We start from the raw sequence: 19,677 nt of genomic DNA on the forward strand, positions 1-19,677 counted from the left end.
CCCTACCCTCGTCCCCTCCCTCCCCATTCCCCATCCTCCCCTCTCTCCCCTCTTCCCTCTCCCCCATCCAATTCCAATCTCTTTATCTTTTACAGCCTCTTTTTTTCCTACAACATGACCTTCCTCGTTTCTTTTCTGCGCTTTGCTGATCTGCAGTCTGTGTCCTTGTGTTACAGGGGAGTGTGCGTGTGTGTGTGTGTGGGGGGGGGGGGGGGGGAGTGGGGTGGGGATGGGTGGGTGGGGGGGGGGGGGGGAGTAGCACTCGTACACTTGTAGTTGACTGGGTCGAGGGTCATGATTCGCTCCCCCTTCACCCCCCCCCCCCCCCCCCCCCCCAACGAGAAGATTCTCCGGTTTTCTTGCAGGGTTTCTCATTATTATATACATGTATTTCCTCCTAATGTATATAATTTTATGTGTGTGGGGGTGGGGGTGGGGGTGGGGGTGGGGGGTAGTCTGTATTCCCCATCTCCTCGATTCCGTGGCCCCTGTGTAAGCCCTAGGAACAAAGCCTCCTCAGTAAGTTCACACTTCCGGGGTTATCAATCTCGTTTAAAAATAGAAACCAAAAATTATTTCTGCACACGCAATCCGTCTCGAGTTTTGTTCGGATCGCGCATTTTGCTTTCCTCCAAGCACCCGCAGTGTTGGAACTTGTAATTTGTAGCCACTTCTACTTTGAATAGCCATACCAGTACGTTAGTATGAAAGTATCTCGTTATCATTGCTACCGTGTGCTGGAGTTTGTCTCTGACGGAAAGCCGTGAATTGATGATAACTTCTTGTTTAGTAGAATCTCACGCAGTTTGTTTACATTTCTCAGTGGTCAATAAACTTGGAGGATTGATTTGCTGAAAGAAAGATATTGAGCAATACTGTGTGACTCTTCCATTATATATGTAGGTGTTAGGGCCATGTTGGGAAAACAGGGTAAAAAAAGTAATAATACAATCTCTTTATTGCATCACCATGAAAGAATGTAAGTAAGATACCGTATTTTATTATCTAATAACAATGATGGAAATATACGCCATAACTAACCAGAAATCAACAGATAAAGTTCAAGATTTGTAACCTCAACCCCGGCTACACAGAGAGTGGATTAGCCCGTAAAAGTTGTTTCTTCCACTTTTTATCATACACACGTGCGTTCTCGGCAAACCTACACACACATTCCCCAGAAACCCTGCTCGAACAGCGAACAGCTCGATCAGCGCAAAAATCGCGTATTGTAACAATAAACCATCCGGTTTCTCAGTTGCTCCTCGTGGTTACGAACAACCGAGGCCTCCTCTTCCGATGGCGGCTGCTAAACTGCCGTGATACATCGTTGATCAAAAACAAAGGAAATCTCCGTTGATATCGTTAGAAGACTCGTTGTCGTGAACCTTGCAGGGCTGAGTATCGCAAAGGTAATGTCAATATCTAATGGAATGTTTCTGTCGTTTCATACCCGTGTGTGTGTGAGATTTTTCAGGCGTGAGACACGAGAGAGTTTTGTCGAGCGAACCAGGCCAGAGGCCATGGAACCCACCCGGCGACTCCCGCTCCCGTGAGCAAGAGCTCACTGCAGCTGCAGCTCTCTTCTTGTTGGATCGACAAGTCTAATTTTGACCTCGCTAAGATGTTTTTCGATCATCTTAATTGCTTAGATAAATCAGTGTAATTTTTCTTTTGATCAACATCATCTGGTATATGCGCGTTTAAGAGTCACGCGGTTCCTTGTGATTACAGTGGGTGGTCTCAGAAAAAGCAACTAGATCTAGACTATAGATATATCTAGTACTAGGGTTCTAGGCCTAGGCTTGGCCGCCTAAGAAAGAAGTCCATAAATAGATCTAGTCACAATCCATAACCCCTTTCTGTATACTGAGAGGCGATTTATATGGGAAGCACCACAAAAAAAAAGGGGGGGGGGGAAAAAAAGGCGGTGCACTGATTCCATCAATTTCTTGTTCTGAACAGGGAGGGAGGTGAGACAAAAACCTCTGATTGCCATAGGAGTTCCTGATGACACCCAATATATATGATATAGCAGGGGCGGATCCAGGAATTTGGTAAAGGGGGGCGCAATTAATATTTCTGGTGCCACTTCCGGATTTCATTTCATTTTTTCTTTTTATTTTGTTTTTAATGAAAAATAAAGGGGGACGTGCCCCGGTTGCGCCCCCCCCCCCCCCCCCCCCCCCCTTGGATCCGCCACTGCCATATAGGCCCTGCAACAAGATTAGATATTAACTCCCATTGCTGATGATGGTTATACAGGATTTATACAGCGGACTGTTTGTTAGGGTAATTCCACACTTCGTTTTAATTCACTCTGGCTGATGGCCAATAAAATCCTGACCTACAGAATGGTAAAAGTTTGACTACCCTATGTTCCCTTCCCTTCCCAGTAATCCCACCAATTTTACCATACCACTTGATACTAACTACCCCAACCTGTTTAACCTTGTACATTATCGCACAGATGAATGCGTGCAAGAGCATAGGGCCTATTGCATTGGCAATTGGACCCAGCAGGTGGGGTATAAAGGGGTGGGGAGGGGGGTGACATGGGAAATCTTGCCAAAGTTTCATTTTAGAATAAGAAAATCATAATTTCTACTTTCATATGATTTCACTATACTGCACGATGTTTGGGCTACCCAGACTCTTGAGGCATCAGTAATTTACAAGCAAGTTGTGAATAAAAATATGAAAAAATTGAAGTTATTTAAATAAACAAGCACTTATTGTGCAAGCTGATTAAGGTGATGTCATAGTCTTAACAAGTCTGGCTAGTAAACACAATCTTCATTGAATTTTCTCTTTTATGTTAACTCAGAGAAATGATGGGTTGAAAATATGCTGAAACATCACATCTTACATCATGCCTAACTTTTTTTGTAAAAAATTGAAAAACCACTAATATGAAATATCAAAGAGCATACAATTCTAAGAGGAATTTAAAGTTTATGTGATGAAAATTAGTTTTGAAGTGGCCGAGATATCCACAAACAAAGAGATCCTAATGAAAGGTGGACCCACCTTTTATTAGGACCATTTTGTTTCACTTTGTTTTTGGATATCTCAGCCATTTTAAAACCAATTTTAATCAGATAAACTTTAAATTCCTCGTAGGATTGTATGCTCTGTAATATTTATAAGTTGTTTCTAAATTATCACACAAATAGTTAAACTCTGAATCCCCATCTCAACCAATACAGTACTGTACTATCCCTGTAGGGCATACGCTTCTAAGAGGAATTCAAAGTTTTTTTTTGAGGAAAATTGGTTTTGAAATGTCTGAGATAAAACAAAAAGAGAGAGATATACTGATAAAAGGTTGGACCCACCTTTTATTTGGATAGAGCTTTGTTTTATTTTGTGTTTGGATATCTCAGACATTCCAAAACCAATTTTCATCAAATAAACTGAGTTGTATGCTCCCTTACATTTCATAGAGTGGTTTCTAAGTATCTTGCAAAAAGTTAAAAGCTGAATCCTCACCGCAGTCAATACTCCTCCATCCAAGGGCAGTTTTAGCATTAAAGGGCAAGTTCTTGACTGTAAGCTGTCCAGACATGCTGTGTTTGTCAGAGCCTTGTCAAACCAAGGCTCCATCGTGTGGGGGTGCATCCAGGAATTCCATAAAGAGGGGGCGCACACACCCCTCCTCCTATTTTTTTTTCTTTTTATTTCTTTTGTTTCAACAAAATATAAAGTGGGGGGGGGGGGGGGGCGTGCCCCCAGTGCGGTCCTCCCTGGGTCCATCACTGATCGTGTGATTTGAAAAACAACTAATCATGGCCAGGACATTAAAAAGATAAGATACTTTAAATGGTCCTGCTGCCTACCCTGCCTCATGCAAAGAAGTGTGGCACTGACATTTAAAAGGATACATCTATGCATCATACGCACTTCATATTGTCAGAAAGATTTATAGCTCTCTCTCATACACACACACACACACACACACACACACACACACTCCCACTCAAACATAAATCTAAATGTGTTCATGCACAAACATGCCTGTGGTGTAACATGTTTATAGCTCTGTAGGCATGTGTTCAATGTTCACAAAATATTTCAGAATTTTTCTTTGTGGAGTTATTGGGTATTGTTGTTGTTTTTCGTCACAAATGCCAAATATATCAGTTCTAGGGAATTTCTGAGTAGGAATATTGGGATGAGATTTGTAATGTTAACTCTTAGAACATATTGCATACATAGGGGATACCAGTGGTAGTGACAGGATTTGATTGTGATACAGCTATTTTTTTTTTTACCTTGATCTGCCCCCAAAAGATGCCCAAGACAGCATTTTTGAGTTGTCCATTCCTCTGTCTCATCATTGCAAATTCAGAGAAAACATTTCATGGATGTTCTTTGTAAATGACCCAAGTACATATGTCCTATGCAATATGCTATGCAAGCCTTACATGTATGTGTTAATGAGATTTGGGTCTAAATTTCTCAGGGTCAAAGGTGAGTGAACTTTGGCTAAAGTGACAGTTTCAACTGTGATACCTCATTCCAGGAAAGTTAACTTGGAATGTAATTTTGCATGAAGAAAATGAACGAGCATAAAATAGTCTACATAATGATAAGAATAGTTATAAAGGTCAAAGGTCATTGTTTTTTTTTTTCAAAGAAAAAGAAAATTTCCAGTCAAGGACTTCATTTAGAAATGTCTGACAGGAGAGAAATAAATCTATGGAGAGTGATTTCCATTCAGAGCATAGTAGTGATAGTACATGTAGGTCAAAGGTCAATGCACTCTGATTAAAACTGATTCTTGTACTATAAAATCTTTGTTTTCCAATCCAAGGTGAAATGTCACCAAAGCAGAGCTAGTGGTACAATTTCCCCGCTCATAACTTCCACCAGATAAGTCCAATACTAGTAACTATCATGCTGCTTGGTGTCATGGGTGCAAATTTACATGTACATTGGGAAATAATTCCTCCGTTCAAAGGGTTCCAGGTCAATCCATATCGTTAGTGGTCAGGTTCAAGTAATCCGTCAATCTGAAAATAGTGGTCCACTGTCTCATGGGAAGGAAAGTACAAAGCTGCATTTTCTCATTAAAATGCACCACTATGTAGTAGACATTTTCCTAAATACATCTAAGAAGAGTTATTTCCTTGTTTTACCTCAGAGCTATTTTTTCTTCAGGGAGAGACTGTTTTTTTTCTTTTACTCAACAACTCTTGTAGCTGTATGAGAACAGGAAATACATAGAGAAATGAAAGGATGGAAGCTTTGTTTAATGCTTTTATCACCATTAAAGGTAGAGTGTAAAGAAATTCTGGATGCTTTGGTTGGAATTTTATGTACCAGTAGGGCCTACAGCTTCAGTTGTGAGTTTGTTATTTACATGTATATGCCACTGCTACGAAACGAGTAATTATGGCACTCGCCAGAAATATTCCATTTGGGGCATATCTGTGTGCTTGAACTAATCTCAGAGAGGAAAGACAAAATTTTCTCATCAAAGTGATGCCAACTAATGCAGTGCTTGCCAGAATTTCTTTATGGATGATTGTCTACCGATTTTGAACGTGGTACAGAGATACGTGCACATTATATATGATAACAGCATCTGCCATTGTGTGTGCATTTCCTGCACTCGCAACGAAAGTGCAAGCAAATGGAGATGTCACACCTTGAGTGAGAGAGAGAGAGAGGGGGGGGGGGGACATAACAAGAGAGGCAGATCTCATGTCAGTTGTTTGCTAAACAACTGAATTTTCCCCCTCCGCCCATGAATGACTTTATGCTGCAGAGTGAGTGCATCACCCCCGGCAACCAATGTTTTAACCATGATGTTAATGCACATTTGAGGAGTGCATGCCTACCAAAGGCGACAGAAACAGAACAAAAGAATGGAAGTTACGATATAGCCATGCCTTTGCTGCGTGCGTGCATGTATAAATGAGATGCGCACACCAAGGGAGATTTGGGATTTTGGATTTTTCCTTTCTGCCATCATGACTTCAAATTTGTTGAAACATTTAGGAAAAGGTAACAATAAAATCTTATTGTGGACATTGATGAATGAAACTTGTGTAAGGCATTGCATCAAAATTATACCTTGCATGATCTGCAGGATCCTGCAAGGTATAATTTTGATGCAATGCCTAAATGAGTTTGAATTGTATACAATTTAGACTTATTGGTGTTCACATGCATGTGTGTACATTTTTATATTTATCATATTTCTGCCAAAATTTTTATATCTCCGCCGTGAAGGGTGCCCTATGCAATATATTTATAGATACATAGTTTTTGGGGTTGTCCATCCATCTTTAATCTAGTTTTATTGTAGTTTACAAAAGACAATTTAACATTTAATGGATTTTCTTTGTAGGTGGCCCCACAAGCAGGGTATGCAAGTATAGGGTGTAGATGTGGTGACATGATTTTTAACTAAATTTGTTAAGGTCAAAGGTCACTGAACTCTCGCTAAATAGGACAGTCTTCAGCTGTAATGTCTTTTTTTTTTCCTGGGAATGTTAAAGGCATAATTTACCATTTGCAGATAAAACAAAAACCCAGCATTAGTGCTTTAAAATAGTTCTAAAATGTAAGTTAGGGGTCAGAAACTACCAATGTAAAAATTTGAAGCAGTGTAATTGATGTTAAGTATTGTTAAATATTCAAAATGTGAACAATAGTTATAATAAAAATGTTTCCAGACTAAACCGACTGCAGTTATTGTTTGATGAGAAAAATACTGACATTTCCTTATATTTTAGGCATCCTTGCAAAAATTTTATATAGTAGGATGTTTTCTGCTACAACTGACCTACGCATATGCATCAATAGTGATATCTTGAACATTTTTTAGTCACTGCTCCCAAAGGTAAACAGGACCTTTAAAGGTACTGTTTACCATTGGGAGCAGTGATATAGAAAATGTTTGAGTCATCACATTTGATGCATATGTGTCTGTCAGTTCTATTACAAAACATCCTACCTTATAAAAATTTTCCAATAAAGCCTAAAATAGGTATGACTGTTTTTCTCACTAAACCATAACTATAGATGGTTTAGTTGAGAAACATATTTATTATAACTATTGTTCACATTTTGTATATTTAACAATACCTAACATTGATTACTGATTAACTTTTTAAACTGGTTGTTTCTATCCCTAACTCACATTTCATAACTATTTTGAAGCACTGAAGCTGGATTTTTGTTTAATCTGCAAATTATGGTAAACAATGCCTTTAAATAGTAATACAGTTGAACCTCTCTTATCCGGCCTCCCTTTATCCGGATCTCTCTATTATACGGACACGCAATCTCGCCGTGATTTTTTTTAAAAATAATTACGGGAGGAAAGGGGGATTCCCAACTCCTTGAGAACTCCTACACAAACACACATGAATTACATATAATTATTACTTTCAACATGATTAACATATATTACATCAACTTTCCTTCCAAATTGCTTACCTTCAGACATTTTAACATCCCCAAACATCCCCAAATCATCGCAAGAACATGGACAGATTATGCGCTCGAGTCCTCTCATATCGCATCGCGCACATATAGGTCCATACACAGCCGTCGATATGACTAGATAGACATGCATTGTTTCGAGTCATTGGCTGAGCAACGAATGATATTGAACACTCAAGAATTGTTCCCACAAAGAGAGAGAGGGAGACCATCTAACAATGGCGACCTACAGTTGACTTTGCCGAGCCGTGATGATCGAATTTTGAAGCGTAGTTTCGTCGACTCGTACTGTTTATTTTCAAGATCTACTTGATACATTTCTTAATAATTATTTAGGTAAATCATCCGAAGAATTTATAAAAGAAAATGATTTCATTCTTGCAAACACGAACCTCTATTTTGGGGTCTGTTACTGAGTGTAACAATGAAAAGGTTGCAGTATACACATTACTACGTGGTACTACAATGGGCTACATCAGTACATGTGTATACATGTATAAAGCATTGAGTCTCCCGTATCCGGCCAAATCCCTTATCCGGATGAGCCCCGGTCCCGACTTGTCCGGATACGAGAGGTTCAACTGTATACAGTTTGGTAGTAAGAGTGGAACTAGAAACAAACAGAAAATGATTTGCAGAGTATTAGATGGGAAAGGTCAAAGGTCACTCCTGGAACATATGGTGCATTTATTCAGACAATAGAATTTTAAAAAGATTGAATTCTTGCAACTAGGGAATTACCCCAGAGGTGGGACATCAAATGAAACCTAGAGTGCCTTCACATGTACATGTACCTGAGAGTGCGTAATTTGAAACACAATTATTGTTTGCAGGTAGCAATTTGTGAGGAAACTCATTTCTGTGTGTGAACATTTGATTTACACAATTGAAAACAAGGTCTTCTGTGTTCACACAGATCTGTGTGCCGTCGCCTCTGTTCACACATTTCTGTGTGTGAACACTCAGTAACTCCAGACACATATATGCCAACAAGTTAAACATCTTGTACCATTCGGTTGATCATGAAGTTCATTACTTTGTTTCTTCAGCGTCTTTTGTGTCAGTGTTGCCGTGTCCATTTAAGACATGTCGCTTTGTTTTGTATACCATATAAACAAAATACTTGTAGACTTGATAGATGTTTCTGCATTGTATTTGTATCGTTGTTGTGTCCTGTCTCTTAAGCCCTTTTTACACTTGTGTTTCTTACCTCCGTACTTTCTCTGACCCAGGACTATCGTTAGTCCCGTATCAATTTTTTCAGCTTTTTACACTCGCCGATAAATCCCGTACTAAGCTCTTGTCTGGGCTAAGGAGAAAACTGACCTTATTACACTCATATTTCTGAGTCCCATACTTTCCAAACCACATGAATATTCATGATTACGCTGTGCACTGTACAAGTACACGCACGCACCGGCAGCACTTGATTACCTCGTTTCTGATTGGTCAGTGGGGGGTCGGACTTCGTCTCCATCGCTTAGCCCCGGATCATTTTTTCGTTCTGTTTACACTTGTTTGCTTGGCACCGCAATTGGGGGGTTAGCAATAACCCTGTTATTTTGCAGGGCCAGATAGTGCAGGATTATCAATGGGGCTAGCCCACTCTGGCAAAAACAAGTGTAAACAGAAAGTGGGCTAAGGAAAGTCCGGTACCAACGGTGGGGCTAAGGCCCCCCTTAGCCCCACCGTTGGTACGGGACTAAGCAAAAATTTGCAAGTGTAAAAAGCCCTCAATACACTGCAGTTGTCTCTTGTAGCTCCATGGTTTGTCTGTCTGTCCATCTGTCAGTCTGTTAGTGTGTGTTCCCTCTCCTTTCCCTAACTTTCACCTTCTTCACAAATCTCGAAACTCATTGTGTCCAAGAGCCAAAAAGTGTCAGTTATCTATTGTTTATATGATCCTTCACCCAAACTTTATGTGTGCCTGAAGCTAGAGAAAGGAGTCAGAATTATCACTGGAAACATGGAGGGAGGGAAGGGTAACACATTCCGTTCACTTGTGGAATGACTCACGATAAGGATCAGCAGAACCACTTTGAGTAGTTCGGGAAATGAAAGATCTGCTGAGGGTGAATCGGGTTATCGCATTTGCCTTGTGAATTGTCACATCATAATAACATGATACAGATATGGGGCCCCTCTCTACTTCAAGCTAGCCTTCTCTTCAGACTCTTCTACTTATTGTTACCTTGTCGAAAGATAAAAGAGCCATAGGTCAATTTTGTCTGTCCATTCACCTATCTGTCAAATTTTCAGCATAAAGCAATGTCATGAGAAGTGCCCTTCAGAACACTGTTGCATTTGTGAGCTAGAGACTAAGGGCAATTTTAAAGGGCAAGTTCACTTTGATACGTACACGTAAGGATTGTGAGAATGCAGAAATATAATTAGAACATATCAATGAAAGTTTGAGGAAAATCGGACAGTCTGTTCAAAAGTTATGAATTTTTAAAGTTTCATTGCCGCCATCACTGGATGAGAAGACTACATGTACTACAGCTTATATGATGTCACAGAACAACATAAAGAAGATATAAAGAAAATTCAACATAACTTTTCTCACATAATAAAAGAGCACTTGACTCTCCTCTTCCAGAAGGCAGGGGTAATAATATTACCCTCAACATATGTTAGTAAAAAGTTGAGGATATGTGTACTTTTTTTGAAAATGGACTTTTAGAAAATTCTCTATATTTTCCTTACATCGTTCAACGCATGTGACATCACAAACTGTAGTAGTCTTTTCATCCAGCAGTGACTGCACAGAAACTTTTAAAATTCATAACTTTTGAACAGATTGTCCGATTTTCCTCAAACTTTCACTGATGTATTCTACTGATATAGCTGCATTCACTCAATCCTCGTGTCTATGAAGGTAAACTTGTCCTTTAAGTATGACCCTTGAAATTCAAGGCATAACTGTGAGAGTCAAGACCAAACCTAGACTCACATCTTGTATTTGATGCTTATGACTACAGGAATACATAACATGATCTCTATTAAAACACACCAAACAAAACACCCAGTTTCTTACATCCACAATTCAGTAATAGAATCAAAGGGATACTTGCCCAAGTGAAAACCACATGGAATCAAGGTTCATAGTCAAATACCTTGGGGTTTTTTTTTTTGGGTGTGTTTGTAAGTATGTGTGTGTGTTTTTTTGTTTTTGTTTTTTGTTGCTACCATCCAAAATGAGAAATAGAGTGAAATCTCTCTTAATGTCATTTTTGGGATTTAACTTTCCCTAGCAGAAGTCTGCTATGTCTGTATCCTCATATGATTGCTATAGAGAAAAAAAAAAGAAGAAGAAAAGATGGATGTATGTACAGTTGAACCTCTCTTATTAGGCCTCCCTTTATCCGGATCTCTCTATTATACGGACGTAATCTCGCCATGATTTTTTTATTTTTTTTTTGAATAATTACGGTAGGGAAGGGGGATTCCCAACTCCTTGAGAACTCCTACACAAACACACATGAATTACATATTACTTCCAACATGATTAACATACATTACATCAAATTTCCTTCCAAATTGCTTACCTTCAGACATTTTAACATCCCCAAACATCCCCAAATGTAACAATGAAAAGGTTGCAGTGTACACATTACTTCATCTGGTACTACAATGGGCTACATCAGTACATGTGTATGTATGATGTACATGTATAAAGTATTGAGTCTCCCGTATCCGGCCAAATCCCTTATCCGGATGAGCCCCGGTCCCGACTTGTCCGGATACGAGAGGTTCAACTGTATGTATGTATGCCATGCATTATTATGGTTGCCATAGAAACTGTGTAAATCTTCATTTTTTTATGTACAGTTCGACACATGTGTGTGTGTTTTCATACTATATATATGAAATTATGTACCCAAGAAAATAGACCCCCCTAAAATTTTATTTTTTGGAAGTTTCAGGATAAATATATTGATCTAAACAGGAGAGCTTGCCCTCACAAGTTGATGTCATCCACCCCTGAAATCAGAGTGGAGTTACCAAGCTACTTCAAATTCTAAGAAAAATGACATCATCCATATGGATGTAATTTTGAGCTCCACACTTTCATACCACATCCATCATCCATCATGACTGGATCTGTCATTTTTCTCCTCTTACAGGTAAGAAATCTTCTACCTCCGTTCACTCATTCTAAATCATGCTTTCTGATGAGTTGATTTGGAGAATTGTGTGATATTTACCCCCTTTTCAGACGCATGCCATTTTATAGCAAAACTTGATGACGAAACGACGTATAAAGAATCATCGTGTAGCCGACAGACCGTTCAGACATTTATTTCGACCGTTCTGGTAAACGTCGTATAGATGTGCAGTTTCCCACTGCGCATGCTGAGTGACAGCTGTGGGGTCACCTTTCGTGCGCGGTCCCATTAAGCCCCGCCCAGTTATACCGTTCTATGGTCGCCATACGTTCAGACGCACAGGGAATGCTGATTCGTTATCGAGTTCTTGTTCGAAACGATGCTCTGACAGTCGTTTTGTTATACGTCATTTGCATCGTATAGCAATACTGTTTCGGTATAGCTATACCGTTCTAGTATAAATTTTTTGCGTCTGAATGCCCTGTCAGTGTCCTGTAGTTCAATTGCGTGGTTCTCCTTCATGAAAAGAGGAATTTAGATTACCAATGGTGTTCTCAGTCAGGGGCGTATCCAGGAATTCCGTAAAGGGGAGGCGCCTTAACAAAATTAAAGGGGAGGCACACATGCCCCCATTCTTTTATTTCTTTTGTTTTTCCAAAAAATAAAGAGGTGCGCCCCCTGGATCCGCCACTGTTCTCAGTGAAGTTATTGAATACTTACCTTTTATCAGATAATGCTGGTTATGACTACTGATTTATGATGTCTTATTGACTACAAATACTATAGTGGTTGTGTTGTTACATTTCTATTGTGATTTAGCAGTTTCCATTATGTGAGAATTGAAATTGCAACTGCAGAAATTAAATTCCAGATTAAAGGGATGGTATAGTTTTGGTTGAGATGGGGGATTCAGATTGTAACTTTTTGTGAGATAATTAGAAACCACTTATGAAATGTTAAAGAGCATACAATTCCAAGAGGAATTCAAAGTCTATTTGATGAACATTTGTTTTAAAATGGCTGAGATATCCAAAAACAAAGTGGCCCTCAGAAAAGGTGGGTCCCAGCTCTTATGGGTGGGTTCAACTCGCCCTATACCAGGGCTTGACATTAGTGGTGGCCCAAGGCCACTAAAATTTGATGTTGGGCCACCAAATTGTTCTTTTTGTTGCCTGATCAGGCAGCTAAAATTTGAAATATGAATTTTTATTTTTATGCCTCCGCCACGAAGTGGTGCCGGAGGCATTATGTTTTCGGGTTGTCCGTCCGTCCGTCCTTCCGTCTGTCCGTCCGTCCGTCCGTCCGTCCGTCTGTCCTTCCGTCCGTCCGTAATGAATTTTGTGGACAAGGTAACTATCAAAACCTATTGAGGTATCCTAATGGAACTTGGCATGTATGTGTATTAGGGGGTGAAGTTGTGCCTATCAACTTTTGGGTGCACATGATCAAGGTCAAAGGTCAAGGTCAAGGTCAAATAGATAAAATTTCACTATTTCCACCATATCTATTTAATGCCTGAAGATATTTTCTTGAAACTTAGTGTATACATGTATTACCCAATTAAAATTCTCTGGTGAAAGTTTGAGTCATGAGGTCAAAGGTCAAAGGTCAAAAGGTGAGGGTCAAATACATAAAATTTCACTATTTCCACCATATCTATTGAATGCCTGAAGACAGAGACTCCAACTCTCCCGTTTTCGACGGGAGATCTCCCACCGAAAACCCATTTTTGCAAAATCTCCCGTTCTCCCGTTTGAGATTTAATTTCTCCCGCCCTGGCTCTGTGTCTCCCATTCGAAAGGATTTCTTACTTATTGCTATTGCATGTTGCAAAAAATAAGCCTTGTATAGCACCAGAGATCATCTAGAACCCTGGGAACTTCGCGCTTCGCACACATCAACTTGGAGTCTCCCGTTTGCTAGGGGTTTCAGGCGGGAGAATCTCCAGATCAGAAGGTGCTTTGGGTTGGAGTCTCTGTGAAGATATTTTCTCGAAACTTAGTGTATACATGTATTACCCAATTAAGATTCTCTGGTGAAAGTTTGGGTCATGAGGTCAAAGGTCAAAGGTCAAAAGGTCAGGGTCAAATACATAAAATTTCACTATTTCCACCATATCCATTGAATGCCAGAAGATATTTTCTTGAAACTTAGTGTAGACATGTATTACCCAATTAAGATTCTCTGGTGAAAGTTTGGGTCATGAGGTCAAAGGTCAAAGGTCAAAAGGTCAAGTAAAAATATTAAAACTTCTTTTTTTTTCTCCGTACCTTGGAAAATTGTTCAAGGTATCTTATGAAACATAGTGTATACATGTACTGACTGGAAGTGATTATCTAGAGAATGTAGGGTGCATGGGGTCAAAGGTCAGGGGTCAAAGGTCAAGTGCAACACTTCAAAATTTTACTATTTCCCTCATATTTATGCAATGCCAGCAGGGTTATTTTTTTTTACACTTGGTGTATGCATGTGTAACCTAATAGAAATTCTCTGGAAAGTTTTTTTTTTCTTCTTTTTTTGCCCAAAAGGTCAAAGATCAAGTGAAAGTGCTGAACTAACTTTTTCCTCCATATCTCGGAAGTGGTTCAAGTTATCTTGAGACTTAGTACATATTATGCATGTTCTACCTGAAAGTGATTATCTTATGAATTTTAGGGTCAAGGGCCAGATGAAAATGGTAACAATTTACTATTCAATTCAGAAATTGCACTTTTTCTCCACACCTGTACCGTGAAAATTACTCAATGCCTAAATGTATGAATAGGTCAAAGTCAAGTTAAAGTCCTTAAATCCCTAGATACATGCTCTCTTAGGTCAAGGAAGGTGAACATTCAACACATTTGTGACAAACTTGTCATTTCAATATTTTGCCAATTTTGTGAAAATGTAATCACACATTGTCCACATGTACTATCTAGACCTATTGGGAAAATCATGCATTATGGCGGAGGCATACCAGTCGCCAAAGCGACATTTCTAGTTCCTTGTATTTTGGGCCACTACATTTCTTTTTCAGGCCACCAAAATTTCATATTCAAAGATTTTAGTGGCCTGAATATGCCACCAGGGAAAAAAAAAAGTCAATGATGAGCCCTGCTTATACATGTAAGTCTATATGGATATAAACAAGCAATTATTATAGGAGAAGCAACAAGTCAACTTAGAGAAAGTATGGGTGATGGTTGAGTAACAGCCATTCCAGTGGGACCAATTTGTGGTGGGATGTGGTAGGATGTGGTAGGATGCACAAGAAACTGCCGCCTCTCTTGAGAAGAAATACCCGCCCACTGGTTTCCCCAGAAACGTGTACCGACCTCGTGCTAGACAACCAGGGGAATCCACCCTCCCCCAGCTAGTATAAAAAAATAAAGATACACGTAGTTTTCGTCTAGCTTGTCCTTCCGGGTGTCCTCTTGAGGTCCTCTTTGACAGGGGGACTCTAAACGGGGTATAGGCCCTGCTATATGAAGAGAAGAGTTCAGTTAGTAAAAATGGTATGCATTGTACAGGGTAATGGGGGACTTGTGATATACCCTTAGAGGGTTGCACCTAAAATGATGTATCATTGTTTGTGAAAACACTTTGAACTTATAATTTTGCACACCCTTCTTACTCTGTGCCCAATAGGGGATGAAACTTCCACAAATTTCAAGTATAATCTCACTCTATCAAATCTGGTCAAAAGGGGTCTGAGCTTTTGATCCTATAGCACGATCTTTGTCAGAGGCAAAACGACAAACAAGCAGGGTAGTAGTAAGTAGGGACCTACCTAGCCTTTTGTCAAGGCCCTCTCGCTGTAACGGGCAAGCGCAAAAACACGAGGGCCTTTTAAGATCTGGGTCACCCCATTATTATTCATGACGCATGAACCCTACTTAATATTCGTATTAACAGGTTCTTGTTGACCAATGGAATGGTATGCTCCCCGCATCCTCCATTTTTGTGTTGTAGGACCTGTTCGCATGCATCACAGACCACCAGTGGAGGTCAGTGGCGTTGCATTCCCGTATGCAATTCGGGCTCTGGCTTGCAGACACACTGATTGATCGACTTTTGCTCTCGAAATCGGGGAGCAAAATTCGGTAATTCAAAGGGCTAACAAAAGGGTGCGAAGCAGATCTCAAAAGGCCCTCGCGCTGTCGCGCTCAGCTGGGCTCTCTTCACCATACAGCGAGAGGGCCTTGACAAGAGGCTAGGACCTACCCTACTTGTTTGTCCTTTTACCTCTGATGAAGATTCTGCAAGGATCGAAAGCTGAGGCCCCCTTTGACTCCATTTTACTCCATTGGCTCACCACTATTGGATACCAGTAAACAGTTTTCAGCAGCTGAAAACTTTGTAAGTACATTGGGCCGAATGCATAAACGCTAGCAATTGCTTGTGCTAGCCTTTTACTTGAATCCGTATGCATAAAAACAAGCAATTGCTTGCAAGCAGAAGCTTTTGCTAGCAAGCACAAGCTATTGCTTGCTGCCTGCAAGCAATTGCTTAGAGACCAAGCATTTGCTTAAAAAAACGTATGCATAAAACATACCATTTGCTAGTTCTTGCTAGCAATTATTGCTTACGATTTTCCAAGCTCTGTAAAATGAGCTTGAGCTTTTGCTTAACCGGAACGTTCCCTTTTAAGTATCATTTTCATATTTATGAAAGAAAGACCACACTTGTGAAGGAGTGGTATAAATCTCCAAGAAATTACTCATAAGTAGTGTAAGAAACTTTTTCACTTCAACGACGGGAATGTCCAGTGGTTAGCACGCAAAATGTGATGAAAAACAGGTAGGATGTCTGACTTCGGTGGAGAGCGAGGAGACCTCTCTCCACGTGCGATCTGGCAGATCCGGGCTGCTGTAAGCTGCAGTGATGGGAATCAGCCAGTAATACGTGTGTGTGTGTGTGTATAGATGTGTGTATATGTCTGTGTGTGCTTTTTATAGCTCTTCTGCTATGTCAGGAAATGTTTCCACACACACACACGCCCTTTCAAATGCATGCTGCCACACTCGCCTTTGTTCTTGTGTTCGCACAGGCGTGACATCCCTTTTGTTGAAAACGCAAGCAATTGCTTGTGCGGGGCAAGCAAAAGGTATTGGCATAAGCAAAAGATTATGCATATGGTTTTAAGCAATTGCTTGAGCTAGACCTTTTGCTAGATGAGCTTGTGCTTTTGCTTGAAGCAATTGCTTACAAGCAATTGCTTATTTTATGCATTCGGCCCATTAGATTGAATCCAATGAGAACATGGAGTAGCTTTACACTTTTGTTGGGTCTACTTTGTAATATCTGCCAAGAGACATACCAAAGAACTCCATTACCCTTCTTAGTGCCCTGTTTTCCATGCATGTGCCATAAGTCTAAAACCTGTGATACAGAATTTTGTTGTTGTTGTTGTTGCTGTTGTTTGTAGTTTCCCCATAGTTACACCAGGGCTTTAAATGGTTAATTGCCAATTTGCAGTCTGCTCTCCACCTTCTTTGAGTGGGGTAAGGACTTCTTCCTGTTGTCATTTTGGGAGGAAGTTTGTCTATTTCCCATGTAAATGTCACATTGTATGTCATTTCAAGTGATGATGTATATGCTTGATTACTCTGGTATATATGACAGACTCCATTTTTGGGCTACAGCAATGATTCATCACAATGCACACTTGTAGATAATCCATTATGTGTTCCTCATGTAGATCAGTCCATTTTGTAGATATTTTCATTGTAGGTGCCTTATATAATTAACAAATATTAACAATTTGAGGGGAAGGGAAAAAAAGAAAGGAAAAGGCGAGGTTCTTAAAGTTTAAAGGGACTGTACAGTACTGGTTGAGGTGAGGATTTAGCTTTTAACGTTTTGCGAGATATTCAGAAACCACTATGAAATGTAAAAGAGCATACAATTCTAAGGGAAATTGAAAGTTTATTTGATGAAAATGGGTTTTGAAATGGCTGAGATATCCAAAAACAAGATGAAACAAAGAGATCCTAATAAAAGTCATGGCTTGTCGCATTTTATTATTGTCGCTTTTTTGGATATCTCAGCCATTTGAAAATCAATTTTCATCAAATGTTGAATCCTTCTTGAAATTACATGCTCTTTCATATTTCAAAAGAGGTTTCTCATTATCTCACCAAAAATGTTTATAAACCTTTTGAAAATGGTATATTAATAGATACCCTTTATATGGATTAAGGGACTATAACTGGTAATTATATGAACAAATTATGATCAATCCATGACTTGGCTCAAACCAGAAGTAAATGGTGCAACTCAAAGTACACTTTTTAATAATGCATAGAAGCACATTAACACAGTCATTAGTAGTCCACAGCATTGATTCATATGCTCTCCCACCCTTATGCACCCCTGATTGTTCATTAGGACCTATTATAACCACAGCCAGTGAGCTTTTAGAAAGATCATGATCTATTATCTAGACTGTCTATCCCGAAACGCTGTACTTAGCTTAAAGGACAAGTCCACCTTCGTACATTTTTGTAGGCATGTGAATTCAGTGAATGCAGCAATATTAGTAGAACACCTATGAAAGTTTGAGAAAAATCGAACAATCCGTTCAAAAGTTATAAATTGTTAAAGATTCTGCGGAGGCACTGCTGGATAAGAAGACTACTACAGTACACTGGTAATGGATGTCACATGCATAGAACGATAAGGAAAATTAGAGAATTTCACAAAATTTCATTTTTTGAAAGAAAGTACACGTTCTTTTGACTCGTTACTGACTATGTTATGAGTAATATTATTCCCCCTGCCTTTAGAAAGAGGCAAGTCAAGTGCTCTTTTATTATGCGAGAAAAGTGAAAATATGTTGAATTTTCATTATATTTTCTTTTATATACTGTTCTATGCATACAGTGTATCTGCTGACATCATAAGCTGTAATAGTCTCCTCATCCAGCAGTGGCAGCACTGAAACTTCAAAAATTCATAATTATGGAATGGATTGTCCAATTTTCCTCAAAATTTCACTGGTGTGTTCTACTAAAAGTGCTGCATTCTCTCAATCCTTATGTATATGAAGATGGACTTGTTCTTTAATAGATCTGGTAGTGTTGGGATTTATGGTTGGCCCGATTCATATGGCTGCCCGGATTCATTGGCTGTCCACTGGGGTACATTTGAAACTACAAGTAGCCATGCTGATGCTACCAAGTCTTTAACTCTTTATGTGCCATGTGCACATGCCGACTCAGTCAACAGCATGCCAACTTCGCATATTCTGCTCAAACGTACAAACCCACCCAAAACGATTGATGAATCGCCAAATGCCGCAGTACTAACAATGAAAGCATTTCTCGTGATTCCATTCATGTCACATGTATGTAGCTTGCATGTTATGTGGTGATTGACTATCAAGGGTTGTTCCTTATTGGAATTGCTAGTACATTCTAAGTTTCTGTCACCTTTTTTGTGTGCAAAAGTCATGCCTCTTATACAATAGTATAGCTACTAGTAATTTGAAAGAAAAGCAATCATAGATTTGTTGTTCAATTTACATCAAAGCAAAGCTTGACATTTTCTCTACAACTTTGCTCATTATATGTCTGAAGTTACAGAAATCTATAAAAGTTGCAGAGATTTTTAAAACAAAATGTCTTCACCAAGCATGACTACATTGCTATCTCAGAACAATGTGGCACACAGGCGGTTCTACACCATGGCACATAAAAAATTAATGTGGTGATTTTTTTTTTCCTACAATGACTTCGTTCATTCCTAGGGAAAAAAAAAAAACCACAGAGAAATGTAAATCAGCTCTATCTTTCTCACTCAATAAGGACATATGGGTCCAAAGTGTAACAGTATGAATTGTGGTTCATTGTTCAAATCTTCCTATATCCCTTGTTCACAAAAGAAAACAAATGCAAGAAAATGTTGTTAATATGTCTGTTCATCTGTTCACTCTTGACATTGTGCCAACAATATGAGGAGGAAGAGGGTACAGTTGGCCAAATTTATATTTTTCCGCCCACTTGGGGAGTTACAAACAAACCAAAAATCTATTCTTGTTTGTTACATGCCCCATGACACACATTAACATCACAACAAACTCTTGTCAATGGATGTGTCGAAGTTAAAGGGAAATTTACCCAATCAGGGA

General features: G+C 39.4%; 1 protein-coding gene across 1 annotated transcript in view; it reads left to right on the forward strand.

Annotated features, from left to right (window-relative positions):
• Positions 1 to 1,326: 1,326 nt before the first annotated feature.
• LOC139731002 (tetraspanin-6-like) overlaps positions 1,327 to 19,677 on the forward strand; it is a 104,980-nt gene continuing 86,629 nt past the window's right edge. The window contains exon 1 of the mRNA XM_071641874.1: positions 1,327 to 1,412. The gene's annotated coding sequence lies outside the window, so the exon portion shown is untranslated. The remainder of the gene's footprint in view (positions 1,413 to 19,677) is intronic.

The sequence above is a fragment of the Diadema antillarum genome, unplaced genomic scaffold (assembly GCF_040938485.1).
Source record: "Diadema antillarum isolate AM-2024a unplaced genomic scaffold, OU_Dant_1.0 seq00000348_RagTag, whole genome shotgun sequence".
NCBI classification, from domain to species: domain Eukaryota; kingdom Metazoa; phylum Echinodermata; class Echinoidea; order Diadematoida; family Diadematidae; genus Diadema; species Diadema antillarum.